We start from the raw sequence: 20,559 nt of genomic DNA, 5'->3' as shown, positions 1-20,559 counted from the left end.
GGGGAAAAGGAAATGATCAGATATTTCAGGGATTATTAGACACTGGTTCAGAAGTGACATTAATTCCAGGGGACCCAACACATCACTCTGGACCACCAGTCAGAGTGGGGGCTTATGGAGGCTAGGTGATCAATGGAGTTTTAGCTCAGGTCCGTCTCACAGTGGGTCCAATGGGCCCCCGGACCCATCCAGTAGTTATTTCCCCAGTTCTGGAATGTATAATTGGCATAGACATACTGAGGAACTGGCAGAATCCCCACGTTGGTTCTCTAACTCGTGCAGTGAGGGCTATTATGGTGGGAAAGGCCAAGTGGAAGCCACTAGAACTGCCCCTACCAAGCAAAATAGTAAATCAGAAGCAATACCGTATTCCTGGAGGGACTGCAGAGATTACTGCCACTCTTAAGGACTTGAAAGATGCAGGGGTGGTGATTCCCATCACATCCCCATTCAACTTTCCTGTTTGGCCTGTGCAGAAAACAGATGGGTCTTGGAGAATGACAGTGGATTATCGTAAACTCAACCAGGTGGTAACTCCAATTGCAGCTGCTGTTCCAGATGCAGTATCATCGCTTGAGCAAATCAATACATACCCTGGTACCTGGTATGCAGCTATTGATCTGGCAAATGCTTTTTTCTCAATAGCTATTAGTAAGGACCACCAGAAACAGTTTGCTTTCAGCTGGCAAGGTCAGCAATATACATTCACTGTCCTACCTCAGGGGTATATCAACTCTCCAGCCCTATGTCATAATCTTGTTCGCAGAGACCTTGATCGTTTCTCCCTCCCACAAGACATAACACTGGTCCATTATATTGATGATATCATGTTGATTGGACCTAGTGAGCAAGAAGTAGCAAGTACTCTAGATTTACTGGTAAGGCATTTGTGTGTCAGAGGATGGGAGATAAATCCAACAAAAATACAGGGGCCTTCCACCTCAGTAAAATTTCTAGGTGTCCAGTGGTGTGGGACATGTCGAGATATCCCTTCTAAGGTGAAGGATAAATTGCTGCTTCTGGCCCCTCCCACAACCAAAAAAGAGACACAACGCCTAGTTGGTCTTTTTGGATTTTGGCGACAACATATTCCTCATTTGGGTGTGCTACTCCGGCCCATTCATCGAGTGACCAGAAAAGCTGCTCATTTTGAGTGGGGACCTGAACAAGAGGAGGCTCTGCGACAGGTCCAGGCTGCTGTGCAAGCTGCTCTGCCACTTGGGCCGTACGATCCAGCAGATCCAACGGTGCTGGAAGTGTCAGTGGCAAATAGAGATGCTGTTTGGAGCCTTTGGAAGGCCCCCTATAGGAGAATCACAACGCAGACCCTTAGGGTTTTGGAGCAAAGCCTTACCATCTGCTGCAGATAACTACTCTCCTTTTGAGAAACAGCTTTTGGCCCACTACTGGGCCTTAGTAGAGACTGAACGCTTAACCATGGGCCACCAAGTTACCATGAGACCTGAGTTGCCTATCATGAGTTGGGTGTTGTCTGACCCACCAAGCCATAAAGTTGGGCGTGCACAGCAACACTCTATTGTAAAATGGAAATGGTATATACGAGATAGAGACAGAGAGGTCCTGAAGGCACAAGTAAGTTACATGAAGAAGTGGCACAAATGCCCATGGTTTCCACTCCTGCTGCCACATTACCTTCTCTTTCCCAGACCAGAGCTATGGCCTCTTGGGGAGTTCCTTACAGTGAATTGACTGAGGAAGAGAAAACTAGGGCCCGGTTTACAGATGGTTCAGCACGATATGCAGGTACCACCCGAAAGTGGACAGCTGCAGCATTACAACCCCTTTCTGGAGTGTCCTTGAAGGATAGTGGTGAGGGGAAATCCTCCCAGTGGGCAGAACTGCAAGCAGTGCACCTGGTTGTTCATTTTGCGTGGAAGGAAAACTGGCCAGAGGTGCGTTTGTATACTGACTCATGGGCTGTTGCTAATGGTTTGGCTGGATGGTCAGGGACTTGGAAAGACCATAACTGGAAAATTGGAGACAAAGAGGTCTGGGGAAGAAGTATGTGGATAGATCTTTCTGAGTGGGCTAAAAACATGAAGATATTTGTGTCCCATGTGAATGTACACCAGAGAGTGACTTCAGCAGAGGAAGATTTTAATAATCAAGTGGATAAGATGACCCGTTCTATGGCTACCAGAAAGCCTCTTTCCCCAGCAACTCCTGTTATTGCCCAATGGGCTCATGAACAAAATGGTCATGATGGTAGGGATGGAGGTTATGCATGGGCTCAGCAACATGGACTTCCACTCACCAAGGCTGACCTGGCTACAGCCACTGCTGAGTACCCAATCTGCTAGCAGCAGAGACGCACACTCAGCCCCTGATATGGCACCATTCCCTGATGTGACCAGCCAGCCACATGGTGGCAGGTTGATTACATTGGACCACTCCCTTCATGGAAGGAGCAGCGATTTGTTCTAACTGGAATAGACACATACTCTGGATATGGGTTTGCTTTCCCTGCACGCAATGCTTCTGCCAAAACTACTATCCGTGGGCTTATAGAATGCCTTATCCATCGTCATGGTATTCCACATAGCATTGCTTCGGATCCAGGAACACACTTCACAGCAAATGAAGTGTGGGAATGGGCACATGCTCATGGAATTCTCTGGTCTTACCATGTTCCCGATCATCCAGAAGCAGCTGGATTGATAGAACGGTGGAATGGCCTTTTGAAAACTCAATTACAGTGCCAACTAGGTGGCAAAAACTTGAAAGGCTGGGGTAATGTTCCCTAGGAAGCTGTGTATACTCTGAATCAGCATCCGCTGTATGGTGCTGTTTCTCCCATAGCCGGGATCCATGGGTCCAGGAACCAAGGGGTGGAAATGGGTGTGGTACCACTATTACTCCTAGTGATCCACTAGAAAAATTTTTGCTTCCTGTCCCTGCTACCCTGAGTTCTGCTGGCCTACATGTTTTAGTTCCAAAACGGGGTGTGCTTTCTCCAGGAGAAACAACAGTGATACCACTGAACTGGAAGTTAAGATTGCCACCTGGTCACTTTGGGCTACTTATGCCTCTGGATCAACACACCAAGAAGGGGATTACATTATTGTCTGGGGTAGTTGACCCGATCAGAAGGAAGTAGGACTGCAACTACATAATGGAGGTAAAGAAGAGTTTTCTTGGAATATAGGAGATCCCCTGGGGTGTCTATTAGTACTACCATGCCCTGTGATTAAAATCAATGGAAAACTGCAACAACACAATCCAGGCAGGACCACTAATGGCTCCGAGACTTCAGGAATGAAGGTTTGGGTCACCCTACCAGGCAAAGAACCACAGCCAGCTGAAGTGCTTGCTGAGGGGAAAGGAAACATGGAATGGGTAGTGGAAGAAGGTAGTGATAAATATGAACTTCGACCACGTGATCAGTTACAGAAACGAGGACTGTAATGCTGTTTTGTTCGTGTTATACTATTTAAGTTGTAAGATATCAAGTTTAAGAATGAATGTTGCATGGTGCCTAGAGAACTGGATATCCATATGCAAAAGAATGAAAGAAGATCCATATCTCACACCCTATACAAAAGTTAACTCAAAATGGATCAAAGATCTAAACATTAGGTCTAAGACCATAAAACAGTTAGAGGAAAATGTAGGGAGATATCTTATGAATCTTACAATTGGAGGCAGTTTTATGGACCTTAAACCTAAAGCAAGAGCACTGAAGAAGGAAATAAATAAATGGGAACTCCTCAAAATTAAACACTTTTGTACATCAAAGAACTTCATCAAGAAAGTAGAACGACAGCCTACACAATGGGAGACAATATTTGGAAATGACATATCAGATAAAGGTCTAGTATCCAGAATTTATAAAGAGATTGTTCAACTCAACAACAAGACAGCCAACCCAATTACAAAATGGGAAAAAGACTTGAACAGACACCTCTCAGAAGAGGAAATACAAATGGCCAAAAGGCACATGAAGAGATGCTCAATGTCCCTGGCCATTAGAGAAATGCAAATCAAAACCACAATGAGATATCATCTCACACCCACCAGAATGGCCATTATCAACAAAACAGAAAATGACAAGTGCTGGAGAGGATGAGGTGAAAGAGGCACACTTATCCACTGTTGGTGGGAATGTCAAATGGTGCAACCACTGTGGAAGGCAGTTTGGTGGTTCCTCAAAAAGCTTAATATAGAATTGCCATACGACCCAGCAATGCCATTGCTGGGAATCTACTCAAAGGAATTAAGGGCAAAAACTCAAACGGACATTTGTACACCAATGTTTATAGCAGCGTTATTTACAATTGCAAAGAGATGGAAACAGCCAAAATGTCCATCAACAGACGAGTGGCTAAACAAAATGTGGTATATACATACGATGGAATATTATGCAGCTTTAAGACAGGATAAACTTATGAAGCATGTAATAACATGGATGGACCTAGAGAACATTATGCTGAGTGAGTCTAGCCAAAAACTAAAAGACAAATAGTGTATGGTCCCAATGATGTGAATCGACATTTGAGAATAAACTTGGAATATGTCATTGGTAACAGAGTCCAGCAGAAGTTAGAAACAGGGTAAGATAATGGGTAATTGGAGCTGAAGGGATACAGACTGTGCAACAGGACTAGATACAAAAACTCAAAAATGGACAGCACAATAATACCTAATTGTAAAGTAATCATGTTAAAACACTGAATGAAACTGCATCTGAGCTATAGGTTTTTGTTGTTTTTTTTTTTTTTTACTATTATTACTTTTATTTTTTCTCTATATTAACATTCTATATCTTTTTTGGTTGTGTTGCTAGTTCTTCTAAACTGATGCAAATGTACTAAGAAACGATGATCATGCACCTATGTGATGATGTTAAGAATTACTGATTGCATATGTAGAATGGTATGATTTCTAAATGTGGGGTTAATTTCTTTTTTTCCGTTAATTAATTAAAAAAAAAAAAAAAAGAATGAATGTTGCCCAAGGATTTGCACCCTATTCTGGAGAGATTTAATGTGTTTCCAGTTATATGCAGGACAGTTGAGTATTGTCAAGTAAAAGAAAAATGTATGCTTATTTGTTTTCATTTGGAAATTAAGTATGATCTAAGGTGATATATATATATATATATATATATATATATAGGTTCCAAGTTGACAAGGGGTGGACTGTCATGGTTAGGGACAGGTGTCAACTTGGCCAAGTTGTGGTACCTGTTCATCTGATTGGACAAGCGCTGCCCTGTCTGTTGCAATGAGGACATTTCACAGAATTAGGTCATGATCACGTCAGCTACATCCACAGCTGATTCCATTTGTAATCAGCCAAAGGGGAGTATCTTCTGCAATTAGTGATGCTAAATGCAATCATGGGAAACCTTTTAAGGAGGACTCAGGGGAGACAGGTTCAATTCCTGCTTTGGCTGGTGAGCCTCTCCTGTGGAGTTCATCCAGGCCATCCATCGGAGTCATCGGCTTCGCAGCCTGCCCTGTGGATTTTGGACTCTGCGTTCCTACAGTCATGTGAGACACTTTCACAAATTTTATATTTGCAAGTGTTCCCTGTTGATTCTGTTTCTCTAGAGAACCCTAACTAATACAACTGGTATTCTCGAATGGTAAAAGTACACAAAGCTGAGAGGATGACTTGAGCCTTTGTATAGAAATAGGAAAGTGAAGATTGTGAGGAAAACCTGAAAGGGAATCATGAAAAATAAGCTTGGAAATAAGGCTCAGGTCAGGGCCTAAAGAAATCTGAGGGCCAACTTAAATAAGTTTAACTTACTTGGAAGGTCAAGAAACTAAAGACATTATAAAAATAGGGTAACCTATTTCTTGAAACAGTTTATTTCATCCCCGACAGAAATTTGTGCCAGGAAGAGTAAAATGAAAACATTCTGTAGTCTTTGAAGATAACAGTGAAATAATATATTTTGTTATTCAGTTATGAAGCCATAAAAAATTATTATTCCTATCTTAGTCCATTTCTCTCCATGAATAAATCGCTGGCTAGAATTGAAAAGATAGATTGCTAATCAAAATGTTTCAGTCACTTGGCACTGTACATAACCAGAACACAGCATTTTGTCTTTCACTGCTAATGGATATAGACTTGGAAGATTGCAGAGGGAATGCAAAGATTAAATGGCAGAAGTTGTAGTAAATGTTAGCCCTTTTCATGATGCTAACTGCTAGTTAACCAATTTTCAAATTGTTGCCATAGTTTTAAGGTGTATTATAAAATTGGCAAGATTTTCATACTCTTGTCACTATTTCTAGAATCCATAAAATTCCAACAGAAAAAAACTATCTTCAGAGATAAAAATTTAATATAATATGAGAGATGAACAGCAGCAGCCCCAGAACATCTTATAACAATTATGAAAGGATTGAGAGATAATGAATCATTGCAGATAGGAAAAAGATACAAGATTCTTTGTAATAATACATCATGTCAATGTAAAGAAATAAAGGTGGACATATATATATATATATATATACACATTGTCTCTGGATAATAGAATATTTGGCATTGTAGTTTATACAATATTTATATTGAATAAAGTATTCAAGTATATACCCATCACAACTCCTATAAAAATGTCCTGAAGCAACAGATATTTTAAAGCTCCTAATCAAACCGTCATTACCACCACAGATGAGTCTAAAAAAGCTCAGAAGCAAGCAGGCTTAGAGGATTCCCTAAATTTTCACACCTTAACTATTCACTGTCCAAGAAAAGCAAAAGTCAAGCAAGGAAGAAAGCAATCTCAAACAGCACAGGTGTAAGGATGTATTTTCTAAAAATTCCCACAACAATATCTCCTCCCCTACAGGCTCTTCTACCCAGGGATATTGCCAATTCCCCTCCTCTGGAATCTGGGTCTGATATAGAAACTCTTATACCCAAGAGAACGTATCAAAAATAATGCTGTGTGGCTTCAGAGACCAGAACAGAAGAAGCACTGAGCATCCTCCCTTGGACTCTTAAAATGTTCTTTTTTGATGCCATTCCTCAGGTCACTCCCTCTCAGAAGTAAGACCACGTGAAGAGGCCATATGCAGATACTCTTGTCATCAATCCTAGCCAAACCCAGACTTTGACTGTTCCTCCCCAAGCATCAGGCATCTAGTACAGATGTCTCCAAATAATTCTCTAGCCATGGGACAGTTACTTCCAGGCTCAGGGTTGCCCAAGTGAAGCTATGGACATCATAGAGCAGATATAGTTATCCCCACAATCCATGAACATAGCAAAATGGTTGTTGTTTGATGCAAAGTTTAGGTTGGTTTGTCTGCTAGGAAAAGAATTCAAGACAAAAGAGATATTCAACATTTAGGAATCCTGCTACATGTACTAAATTCTACAACCTAAAGGCTTAGAGCTATTCCCCGCTCTCAGACTAGGTTTGGGAGCATAGCTTGGGATGATATTAGGAATTGTCTCTCCACTAAAGATTTGGATCTACTTCTCCATATGTGGTATCCCAAAGGTGAAGATAACCTTAGCACACATGAAATTGATCTAGAACCTCTCTATATACCTTCAGTAGGGACAGCATGTTTAACTGGCTCACTGCTTTAGTATCTGGTGAAATTAGAACCCAGTGTGTTTAGATGATACTCTGTTTCTTTTCACTTTTTTCAAAAGTTAAAAAACAAAACAAAGAAAAAATCTTTTTTCCCAGATTAAATTCTGCTTCCAAGAAGTCATTACGATTCCCCTACGACTGACAACCCCATCTGATGCAAATAACCAAAGATAATATTATGTACCCTATCATGTGGACACACTGGGCAGGGATACTGCCTTGGATCAGAAAGGTCCAAAGTCCCTTAGACTTGTTTATGTAAGTTTGAAATGTCAAGAAATGGGGCAGATTTTTTCATCCCAAGATTGTTCCCTTAGCTCTTGGCCTTCATCCTATGAAATTTAGGATACTAAGAGTAGCTGCCAAGACATGGGAGACAACAAGCATGCAGCTTCCAAAATCAGGGATAAACTGACTTAGTCCTGACACTAAAGTTTCTAATCTAGAATGTTTTACCTGCATTCAAACTAATTTCAGACCTGATCTTAGAGATGTATTGTGGGCCCAAATTTATACATGGGGTCCAATGGTCCTAGCTATAGCAGATGTAGAGGCCAAGAAAAAGGCACTACTTAATAGAAATGATAATTTCCCCCTCTAGGCTCATAGTAGCAGTCTTTTAAATAATTCATTCTAGAATTTCCCATTTTTTAATTTGCTAATTTGCTAGCTAGTAGTTTTTCTAATTTGACTGCACTTCTGTGAAAATGGCACATTTCTCCATTTCCATTCTTATTTCTCCAGATTCTTCAAAGATTGCACACAATGGTTTAGTAGCACCCTCTGTAATTCATTGGGTTAAAATTCACTGGGATACTTACCTGGCAGGGGAGATACCATGATCACGAAGGTGGTTTTCCCAGGGCGAGGCTTGTCCATTGCACTCTGGATGTGCTGACCCCTGTGATTTCCCCAGATGTGGGAAACTCGAATGCATAGTTTGGGGGGAGGGGGACTGTGTTCGCGCTCTCCCCCCCCCCCAAAAAAAAAAAATTCACTGGGATCTGGGAAGGAAATATAAAGCAACTAATTTTATTAAGTGGTTACTGTTTACCAGACCCTTTACATGAGTTATCTCCTGTAAACTCAAAACTTCTAAGAACTAGGCATAGTCTTCCAAATCAATAGGTAAGGCAGCTGAGATTTAGAGAGGTTGAATATTTTGCCCAAATTCTAAAACAAGAAAGTGGCAGAAGCCAAGCTCTGAACCAGGTCTGGTTGAGCCCCAAGCCCAGGCTCCTTCTATCATTGCCTGATTGCTATAAAGTTTAAACTCATTTTGAGCAGCTATTTGCCTTCTATAAATCTCTTCAATCCTGGATTTCTAACTTTTCTTTATAAATATTTCCTTTGTGTCTGAGGATCATTCTTCTTTTTAGAGAAAAGGAAAGAAGAGTTAATGTTGAGAAATTTCTTTTTCCTTCCATCTGCCCCAAAGGGTAAATCATATCCTTTCTTTAAAGTTCCCAACATAACTTGCCCTTTTGATATAAGTACTGTCTTCCCTTAAAAAGCTTCACCTCATCCTGAGCTTTATCTGTCAGACTTGATTTTCATAAGTCCATGGCACTCTTTTAATATCAAGGTATAACCCTGGCCAAATTACCTAACCTTTCTGAAGTTTAGCTGTTTTATGGAAATAACAATAGTATTCAACTCAGTGTGTGCTGTGAAATTTAAAATTGGGTGTGGCCATAGTAAATTTCCAGTAATTATTTCTAAAAAATATTTCTATTGTCATTCTTGATCATACTCCTCTTCTTTTATCTTTTTGAAGACCCCTTTAGATCTCCCTGGCAAACCTGCCAGAGAGCTACTTGGGCCAATTTCTTTTAACATCAATTATATTGTCAGAATCTCATTTGAAGGTGTTTTCCATTCCTCTTAATCCATCAACCCAATCCCAAAGTCTCCATAAAAGGTATTCTACATATTCTTTCTCCAATAATTTTGAATTGTGATGTGTTCAAATAGCTCCTTTTTGATTAACTCTTGAATATCACAGCTGCTTTTTCCCTGAGCTCCTTCCCATTCCTTTATTTTTAATACTTAGCATGTTCTGCGACAGAATTAAGTCAGAATAACAGTACCTCTACTCATTCTATCTTCCAAGAAAATGAAAGTAACTTCTGCTTATCAACATTATCCTTGTGCTCCCTCAAAAACTTTTAAAAATAGAAAATGTTCTGAAGCTTTCTCTTCTTTAGCATCCAAATGCACAGGAGACAGCAATGTCCCTTATGAATAGAAACAAAAATAAAATTTGATTATAGACTTGATAATTGGCTCAGAATATGATTTGAAACTAGACCTTTTAGATACTTTTAGATACTTTTTTCCTCACCTGAAATATTGAGACAATAATGTTTCCTATCACTGATGTAGGATTAACAAGGCAATGCCTGCAAATGCCTCTGATGAAAGTTGCTCTATTATCACTCTGATTTCCTTTTTAAGAAATGGAGAAATCAAGTCACCTGTCTCTATGGAAAGTTTTTAAAAATCCATGTTATTTACTTTTTGTAATAGAGCTGGAGAAGTAAGAACAAACTAACATAGAAAAATATATAGGTTCAATGATTTTGTACTGCCTGTTGTCATCAGAACCATAAAGCATATTAGACTTAAGAAAATTTGTATGCAATCGACAGCTTTTGAACATTTTAAATATGCATTTGTCTAAAAAAGTAAATAAGCAATTTTCTAGTAATATCACATATTTTGCAATCACCCGTGAAAATATTTATCTTACATTTTGCCACTAAAATGGAACACAAGAAGAGAAAGAGTGAAGCAATAAAAATTTGGAGTCATACCCGAATAAATGTGGGAATTAAAAGTTACTCTTGAGAACCATTCTTGAGTCACATCTTTATGCCTCAAAGAAAGTGAGCAACAGACTCTCTCTACCAATTGATTTAATAACAGGAATTAATAAAGTAGGAATTGTGGAGAGACTTGAACTTTAGCATGAACTCTAAAATATCTTTAAAAATAATACCTAGGGGATCTGAAAACATAAGATTTCCCCAATTGAATTTACAGTGTCTATTTCCAGACATTTAGCTACTATGTTACCCAACAAAGGCGGTAGATTCTTTGCCCAGAAAACTCAATGGCCAATTCCTGACACACCTGGGGTTTCAAAGAGAGAAAGAGTTTATTGCTAGGTGCAAAGGATGAGATCAGATGGCCTATCAGCCCAAAATCTGTCTCTCTGAACTGCAGTAATTCTGATGGCTTTATAGTATCAAAAGATGGGCAGGTTTTACGATAATGAGCACAATGGCTCCAGATGATGCAATCAGAGATGATCTAATCAGCGAGCATGTGCAAACTGATTGCATGTTTAGTCACAGAATATATGCAAGAAAACGGTGGCCTTAATATGATGATGGGCATGATTTTTAGTATTACAATGATGTATAGGTCACTTATAAGTGAATGTCTAGGTTACTGTGCAAGTCATTTTGGTTAGATCCAGCTTCAGTTATCAAGACAACTTTGGATTTGGGGTGGGTTAACTCTGGGCTGACCCAAGACTCTTCATTAATAAACATTAGGGGTTGTCTTCAGTAAGCCCAAGACTCTAAAAAGTCGAAAAAATTGGATAAATGGGTACAAGTGAGGGTCAGTCACAAGGTTTTTACAATCACAAGGACAAGAGAAGGCTGTGCAATCATCGAAGATCAGGGCAACTAGATTATAAGGGATAAAATGGGTACAAATGAGGATTAGTCACAAGGTTTTATAATTATGATACAAAATAAAGGCCATACAATCACTATCAGAGAATGAGGCAGCTAGATTACAGTTCAGAAATTTCAGGTGTTTCCCTCTGTCTACTCTAACATGCCAGGAAGTAAAAAGGAATACTTACATAATGATTCATTAATCATCATCATCCCTTAAATCATAACTTCTCAGTTGCATTTAGGTCAAAGAATTAACAGCTGCCATACACACAATTTTCATTTTTCTTACTATAAGTGATAATTAAAATATACATTGGATTTACCCATACAATCAAGAAAGACAAAAAAAGTCTTATAAAGACAAACAAAAAGTCAGTGAGGTAAAACAAATAAAATATATAATTAATATTTGTGGAGACAAAAAATCACAGTAATCTAGAAATACCTAAGGCTTGTTTATATAATTAGTCACAGGAGAAGAAACGGTTACCTAGAAAATTCAGGAAGTAAGCCAGGAAAGAACTTCAATAATAATATAAATTGTACACACCAAATAGAACATCACAGCTTAGTGATTTTGGAAAAGAGATGGTATAAATCTGTCACAGAGGCCTGATATAAATAAAATTCAGTAAAAAAAAAATTTACTAAAGCCCCACACCTCCAATACTATTTCTTTTTCTGAAAAACAACTTTAAATTCAAAATCATCAACACTATACTTGATATTGATAGCATCAGTTGCTTACAGCTACCCCAACAAGGAAAACACAGTCATTTTACAGAGACTCATAATATCTTAGCTTATCCCAGATTGCACCAGGCATAAAAGAAAACCACAGTAATAAAATAATCCAAAACTGATGTGAAATTGCAAAAATAATAAGAGTCTAATTCTGAAATCTTCACCAAGGCTAAACTCCCACTGATTCCAATTACATGTTTGTTGAGAAAATACAATTGAAATTTAAGATTATCAAAGTCATGTTTCAGCTCTCTCGTGGTTACTATACTGGTCTTTCACAGGTTAGTGGCAGAAACAGATGAATTAGATCCAAATAATAAATTAATGAACTAAAGCTATGGTTTTCCAGGTGAGGTCTGTGGAGTGGCTGGACAATGTGAGACAATGCTGATTACATATAGAGATTTCCTTCATATATAGGACCCCACCACTAAAAAAGTCCAGATTCATAAACTAACAGTAAGAAATCATACCACAGGGACTGCTGCACAGACAGACGTAAGTAAATTCAAATCCTTGTTCAGGCTCTAACTAATTTTGTGACTTTGGACGATTTATTTAAAATTTTGAGTCTTATGTTCTTTGCTGAAAATAAAAACACATGAAGACCTCCTTCATGGGACTGTTGTAATGACTAAATATTGTAATGTATGCAAAGAGACCAGCAGAGAGTAGTAAATGAATAAATTACATTTTCCCTCACTCCCTTCTCCACACCACTCCAGAAGATACTAAGTAGAGACCAATTACATCTTCATGTCTCTACCAAAACTAAATACTATATATATTAAATACTTAGAGGGAAAGCAATATTACAGCTGGCCATCTCTGGTAGGTTATCATAGTGATTAACAACCTTACTCACACGATGTATATCCCTAGTGCTTAAATAACTGCAAATTAAGTCACTTTTTTTGTGACCTTATTTAATTACCATACTCCATTCTTAATTCTAAGTTTCCAGACAGAGGATGCCTTTTAAAATTCACTGCTTTAAAATAAAAACCTATGAATGTCTTTAACCTTTCTTTCTTTGTTCTCTCTTCTAAGTCTGTGCAAATGAGCAATTACCTCAAGCAGCTAGTAACTAATATCACGTTAGTACTGTGGATTGAATTTCATTTCTCTCTCTCTTAGCTTTTCAAACTTGTCCAAAGGTGTGCATGGGCTCTGATTTCCTCTCCCTATTAATTTATAAAGTAATCAGTTTCATTACTTTCTTGAAAACTCCTAAATCTACATTTGAACCTTGCTTTGTCACTGGTTTGTCATAATCCATGTTAAAATCATGCAATTATTTATTTTCCTCTGTATAAATATCACACCAAGCAACCTAACATGTGTAACACAATGGCAATCCCTACCCAGAACACAGCACAAATAAGTACAAGAGAATCTTCCCCCCAAAAGGCTCCTAGAGGTAACTAGGTAATTACCAAAATTACTGTCTTCTGTGGTTTACAAAAGCACATAATTTTTTAGATGATTGATGTTAAAATTTGACCCTGCACAATTAAATAGTTTTTCATTATTAGAAACTTTACTTTAGCATTTCCTTCAGATCTTTCCATAGCACAGCAACTCAGAATTCATTTGCAGAAGTAAAACAAAAATACGAAAGAAATACCAGGCCTCAACCTGCTTTTATGAAGGCAAAAAAAAAAAGATTTAAAAAGGTTAATAATTTTGGATGGAAATAAAAAACAATCAAAAATCATTATGCTGGAGAATTTCCTTGTACCCAAAATAGTAGTACTAGTATATTATTCTACTGTTGTTTGAGTTCTTTCTGGTGTTTGACTATTGTAAACACTGCTTCTATGAACATTTTCGTCTAGTATCCCTAAGAGGCAACTGTGCAAGAGTATACCAAGAGCACCAACTTCAACTTTAATAGATAACCAATTCTTTCTAAAATCGTAAATGAATTTATATTTTTATCAGTAATAAATTCTGCCCTATCCTCAGCTATGACTGGGATTGTCAGATTTTATAATTTTTGTCCAATGAATGGGAACATAATGATATTCAGAGTTTCATCTTGCATTTCTCTATTAATAAAGTTGGTCACATTTTTATATATTTATTTACCATTTGGGTTTTGTCTTTTTGTGATGGGCCTTTTGTCCATATACTGGTAGGTTGTCTCTTTTTCGTTTTGATTTTTTTTTTAATATGTCCTGGTTATTAGTCTTTTTATTGGTCTTACAAATTGTTAGTATCTTCTTCAACCTTGTAACTTGTTTTACCACACTTCTAAAAGGGTCTTTTGATTAATGGACATGGCTAATCATAATGAAATAAAAATGCTAATCTTTTCATTTACGGGTACTGATTTTTATATCTAGTGTAAGAAAGTCTTCTCTACATTGAAATCATGAATAAATTCTTCTATATTATCTATAGACCTGTACATTTTGTCTTTCACATTTAGGCCTCTACTGCGCATGGAGTTGTGTTTCTATGGCGTGAGGTAGGAGTTAAATTTAATTTTTTTCTAGTTGGATATCTAAATGGTCCAGTACTATTTATTTAAAAGTATGTTCCTTTCACAGTGATGGGCAGAGCTAACTTTTTCATACATCATATGTCCATAAATAAGGGGGTTTCTTCTTGGGCTCTCCATTCTGTTCCTTTGGTCTATCTGTCTGCCCCCATGACACGGTCTTGGTTATATGGCTTTAAAATATGTCTTGATACATGGGAGGGCAATTTCCCATACCTTATACTACTACTTTCCAAAAGTTCCTTGATTCTAATAGGCCCTTTGAACGTCTGTATAATTTTTTAACCCGCTTGTTGAATTAAACAAAAGAACATTAGGTTTTGGTTGGTAATTCATTAAATCTGCAGATCAACTTGGGCAGAATCAATATTTTTATAATTTGGGTTTTTCAATCTATTAATTTTTGCTTAAAATTTATTTGTTGTTTTTAATATAAATTTTTTAAATTTTCTACAGAATTTTTATGCATCTTTATTAGATTTATTCCTGGGTACTTCATATTTTTAAGCTAGGGTAAATGTGTATTATTTCATTCTATGTTATGTTGCTGGTATATAGAAATGCAATTCATTATTGTATGTGAATGTGTAGCTAGCAAACATTAACTTTTATCAATCATTAATCATAATAATTAGTCTGTACAATTTCTTGGATTTTCTATATATACAATTGTATCATCTGTAAACAATGGTAATTTTGTATTGTGCTTTTGATCCTCACAACTCTTGTTTATATTGCTTCCATAATGAGCTGTCTAAGGCTTCCGGTTTGATGCTGAATTTAAGTGGTGGACACACAGACAGCATAACTGCCTGAGACCTAATCCAAAACTGAGGGTGTTCAATGGTTCATCAAGTTTGATTCACTATAAAATGTTTTCAAATAACTTTTTATCATTTTAAGGAAGCTCATCCTAGTTTGCTATGAATTTTTGTCATGAATTGGAGACTTTCATTGAATATTTCTTCTGCATGAACTGAAATGATCATACATTTTCTCTCCTATATTCTTTTAATGTACCAGTTTATACTGATTGATTTTCAAAGATTCAACAAATCTTGCATTTCTTGAATAAATTCAACTTTTCGATGATGTATTCTATATTTACCTTTGCCATTTTGGGGTATAAATTAGTTGTATTTATGTTCATAGGTGAGAAAGACTTGTAATTTTCCTATTCAATAAAGGTTTAATCAGGTTCTGACATTTGTGTCATGCTGGACCTAAGGAATGAATTAGAGGTGTTTTTTCTTTTCAATTGACATTTAAAAATTTGTGTAAAACTGCAATATTTTCTCCTTTTGCTATTTGATAAGCTATGGTAGAATTCAATAATAGAACCAACTAAACATGGAGGTTTTTTTGTAGGAGTATTTTAATACATATGATTTAATTAATAGTTAAAGGATTACTGATATTTTTCTATCTGTTCTCTTGTCAACATTAATAAGCTTATTTTTCTAGTAACTTGTCCCTTTTAATAAACTTTCAAAACTATTTGTCATAAAATATTTTTTAAACTCTCATATTATTTTTAATATACATAGGGTCTGTGATGATAGCCATTTTTATTCTTTACACTAGTTATTCAGACATTCTCTTTTTTAGTCCTTGATTACTCTCATCAGAAATTTGCAAATTTTATTATTCCTTCCAGAAAACCAACTTTTGGCCTTGTTCATCTCCTCTTTTGGATTGTTTCTGAGTTATTTGACTTATGCCTTGTTTCTGAAAATTGCAAGACCTTAGAACATTTTAACTCCATTTATTCCCCTCACAAAACACATTACTATAACCAGTTAAACTCCACAATATAGTAATGTTGTTTTAAACAATTACTCTTAATATGCATTTTCCTACATATTTACCAAGTTATTTCCCTTGTTATTCCATCTTATTTTCCAGACCTTCCAACTGGGATCATTTTCCTTGTTTGAATGACATCTTTATCAACAATTTAGGTTAAGTTTTTCTGTAATAACAAATGACTTCAAAATCTTATTAGCTAACAAGAAAGGTTTATTTATCTCTCACATTTATGTCTATGGTACATTGAGCTGAGCAGCCCCTATCTGGGACACTGGTTTTAAAACTTCAGCGTAGAAGGGTCATTTGTCACTTGTATTCACATTTTATTGGTCACGGTGACCAATAAAATGTCACAGTGAAATCCAATGTTAGGAATTCATGAAGTTCCTATTAGAAGAGCCAGAAAACTTTCTGACATTAATAAAATCTACCCTACCCATCCTCTCATATTTCTATTAGACAAGGTCTTCTGACAGACCTAATAATTTATTTGCCTGAAACAATGTCTTAAATTTATTGGCATTCTTCAAAGATATTCTCTTCCGGCAAGTAATGCTTTGAATATATTTCCTTTCAGCACAATAATGATTTCATTACACTTTCTTCTGACTTCATTGCTACTATTAAGAAATTAGCTTGTCAGTCTAACCATTAATACATAAAGATAATCTGTCCTTTATCTCTGGCTGCTTTAAAGATCTTAAATTGTATTTGGTATATCGCACTCTCACTATGAAATATCCTCTGCTTTGGTCAGCATCAAGGCAACTTTCCTTGCAGATTCAAGATCCTAGAGGAATAGGCCAGTTTAATTCTAATTCACCATCATCCTTTGAGGTCCCCAGCTCTGAGTGGAGTGCTGCCTATTAAGACTCTCCACTTTAGTTAAGCCCTATGTTTACTTTGTATCTACCTCATCCCACTTTCACTTAAGTTCAACTCATTTTGGTGAACATTCTCAGGGGAAAATGGGATTCAATATTCTTCTCACCTCTGGCTCCAGGTTTGAGTTCTATTTTTACTGGGTAGATTTTATTTTCTTAGATCTTTGGGGTTTTTAAGGAGGTTTTTTCCTATTTTATGCAATACTTTAGTTGTTTTTTTTAATTATTCTTAGTGGAAGAGTTGGTCCAAATAACCTACCCCACCATGTCTTAAGAAGGGGAAGTTCCCACAATTGATCTTCACCTAAGATTATTTACATATTTCATTGGTGGTTTTTTTAATTAGTGCATGCGAATTGTGAAAAAAATAAAAATTAGTTTATGTCTTCCATATTGACTTTCTACTTTATTGGAAGAAATCTCCTGCCCTGGATGAAAACTCTGGTACATCTCATGCTTTGACTATCCAGTTTGAGATTATAATAAGTTTTAAACTTCACTTATCATTAAATTTTCTCACTTCCTCTACCCATTCCTTGATGTATTAATTAAGATTCTCTTGAGAAACAGAATCAATAAGAGATATCTATAAATATGAGATTTTACAAATGTGTCTTAAGCAACTGTGGGGATGCACAAGTCCAAATTTTTCAGGGCAGGCTGGAAACTGATAGCGACGATGAAGATTTTTAATGACTCCCCCTGGAGAGGCCGGCTGGCTGAATCAGAGAGTGACAGTCTCTCTTCTGACTTCTCCTTTAAAGCCTCTGGCTGATTAGATTAAACATCACTAATTGCAGAAGACTTTCCCCTTGGCCCACTGCAGATGTAATCAGCCACAGATACATTACACATGCTGATGATTTAATAAACCAGCCAGCTGGTTTATTAATCAACCATAAAACGTCCTTGCAGAAATGGTTAGACCAGAGCTTCCTTGATCAGACAACTGGTACCACCACCTGGCCAAGTTTACACATGAACCCAACCCTAAAACTTGCCAACTGTGGTCTGCTTTCATCTGGAAGCTTCTACACTAAAAGGGATCTTGATCCCCTTGCTCTTCTATTCTACTTCTACTCAATTTCTTCCCCATTCACTAGTTGATATTTAGTCCCTCTCTGGGATCAAAGTTACATGTGGCAGTCATGGGGATGACTTACAAAACTTAAGGGAGCAAAAAAGTGCTTATTTAGATGGGTGTCTCTAGGCTCTCTGAACCTAGAAAAAGACAATAGCTTATTCTTGTTGGGTGCTTTGTGTGTTCATTGGATGTTCCCTGATGGGTATATGCATTTCTATTCCTGATAATCATTTAAGATGCCTTCCCTAACCCCTCACCTTTGGTGGTACATCTCCAGCCTCCTTCCACCGAAGGAAACCAATGAAAAAAACCTCAGATGATTCCTCACTGGTTTTTGCCTGTGCAGCCACATTTGGTCTGTGGTAAATGCTCCACATCCCTTGCCTAGATAAATGCTGAAAATGCAGGTAAATCTGAATACCTCAGTGTTACCTTTGTCAACAAAGCAATCATTAAATTTGTATCACTTCTGGCTTTAGTTGCTTAGGTGTGATTTGGACTTCTATAGCTCCCAACGACAGGGAACATATTTAAAGTTCTCTGAGTTGTCTCACTGACTCCCTCCCAAACTAGGTTTCAGGGAAGAAAATAGATCATCTCACTTCCAAAGGATATAAAAATGGAGCCTTATAACATGCATCTCTTTGGAAAGAAATCTCTTTGACAAGCCACCCTCTCAATTCTTCTCTGACTCTCATTAAGACCTTGATCTTATGGAAGGGTCTAAGAGTCGTGGAATAGCTTGTCATTTATTTTCTGTAAATTGTGCATGAGGGGGTGGAGAACATCCTACACTTATGTAGTACCTTCTATATACTGATTTCACACTTTAAGCAAAAACATAGCATCCTGCACTCTTTGGTATCATTGCCCAAATGATAAAAATGTACTTTAAAATTTTTTAACACCATATTTAGTCAGAATCTATGTGCTGCTGCTGATGAGAAGTCTGATATTTATTTTCACCATTCCTTTAAAAATAAAAAGATAGAATTTAAACAACATGATACAGCCAATTGTAATGGATTGTTACAATTGCACAATTGTTAATTTACAAAAACCTCCAAACTCCAGTTCTGAAAATGAAGAAAATAGATATGTTTCTTGCAAAGAAATAAAGGAGAAAAAGAGTTTCAGATCTTTCTAAAAGAACAAAGAGTGTCTCAACACAACTTACAGGAAGTAGACATTTTAAAGTCTCCCTCAGGAGCAGAAAAATTCACCACCAGTAAAGACAATCAGGTACACTTCCACTCATTTCCTAATAATATAGCCAACACCTACCAGTAAAAACACAGTTTCCCCAAAAAGCAGTATTCCTCCTACATGAAGGTAAGCCTGGATATCCTGGCTCCTGCCTGGAAGCAGTAATATTACAGGCTGTGATCTCTTTGCTGGACTCTGTTGAACTTCCACTGGGAACCTCAGTGGAAACAACAATCTGTTGACTTATATAGAGCATTACATAATGCCCTGGGTAGCCCTAATTCTCATAAATCAAAAGCTCTACTTGAATGCAACTAATCTATTTTGGTGAGGTCAATCCTGCTCAGAATCAGATTTTTCATGGCATATTCCTTTAATCCTTAGCAATATGAGTTCTGTAAACACAATATTTGAAATAATATAACACACTATTTTATATGGAAGCCTTCTGAGTCCTGCATCCCTGAATGCTTTCAGTAAAACAAGTTTCTTACTCGAGCTTCTTTTCCCCCCTCCTTAGGCAGAAGAGAAGCAAAAGTCCCACAGGCCAATGGGCAAAGAAATATCTGAATATTGGAGGAAGTTAATGAGACAAAGAAAGAGTGGTTTCAATTGGTAAGTCCTACAACACAAAGGTTTTTGCAAAGGTAATAGTGATATGAAATGAAGACAAGGATAGTGACTATTCATTTGACATTTATACCCCAGAACCTTATTCTCAGTAACTGCTCAATGTACTGTCAATTTGTTTGCAGATATAATCCTAGTGAAATGATGTTATGGTTCCTTGACACTCACCAAGAATTTAGCCTTTTAGAAATATTGTGTAGGACTTTAAACGTGAGGCTTTAAATCAATCTACATAAAAATTCTCTGAATTAGACAAGTGTGTTTCTTTTTGTTGTTGCTGTTGTTTATTTTTGTTTGTGCATGTGTGTTTGGGGTTTTGCTCATTTTGTTTTTCATTTCCCTTTCTGTGGCCCAAGCACTCATAGAACAGATGTGAGAGAAGACTTTGAATAGAGAAAAAGCCAAATGAACAGAAGCCT

At 37.1% G+C, this 20,559-nt stretch overlaps 1 protein-coding gene and 1 non-coding gene across 2 annotated transcripts in view; one reads left to right on the top strand and one right to left on the bottom strand.

The window, feature by feature from the left end:
- The window catches only part of TRHDE (thyrotropin releasing hormone degrading enzyme), a 421,292-nt gene that overhangs the window by 273,647 nt on the left and 127,086 nt on the right, over positions 1-20,559 (bottom strand). The window lies entirely within an intron of this gene.
- LOC143642914 (U1 spliceosomal RNA) lies at positions 8,396-8,558 on the top strand. The gene has a single exon (XR_013155973.1). It is a non-coding gene; the product is annotated as a U1 spliceosomal RNA (small nuclear RNA).

The sequence above is a fragment of the Tamandua tetradactyla genome, chromosome 7, assembly GCF_023851605.1.
Source record: "Tamandua tetradactyla isolate mTamTet1 chromosome 7, mTamTet1.pri, whole genome shotgun sequence".
NCBI classification, from domain to species: domain Eukaryota; kingdom Metazoa; phylum Chordata; class Mammalia; order Pilosa; family Myrmecophagidae; genus Tamandua; species Tamandua tetradactyla.
This window is presented reverse-complemented; position numbering and strand designations above follow the sequence as displayed.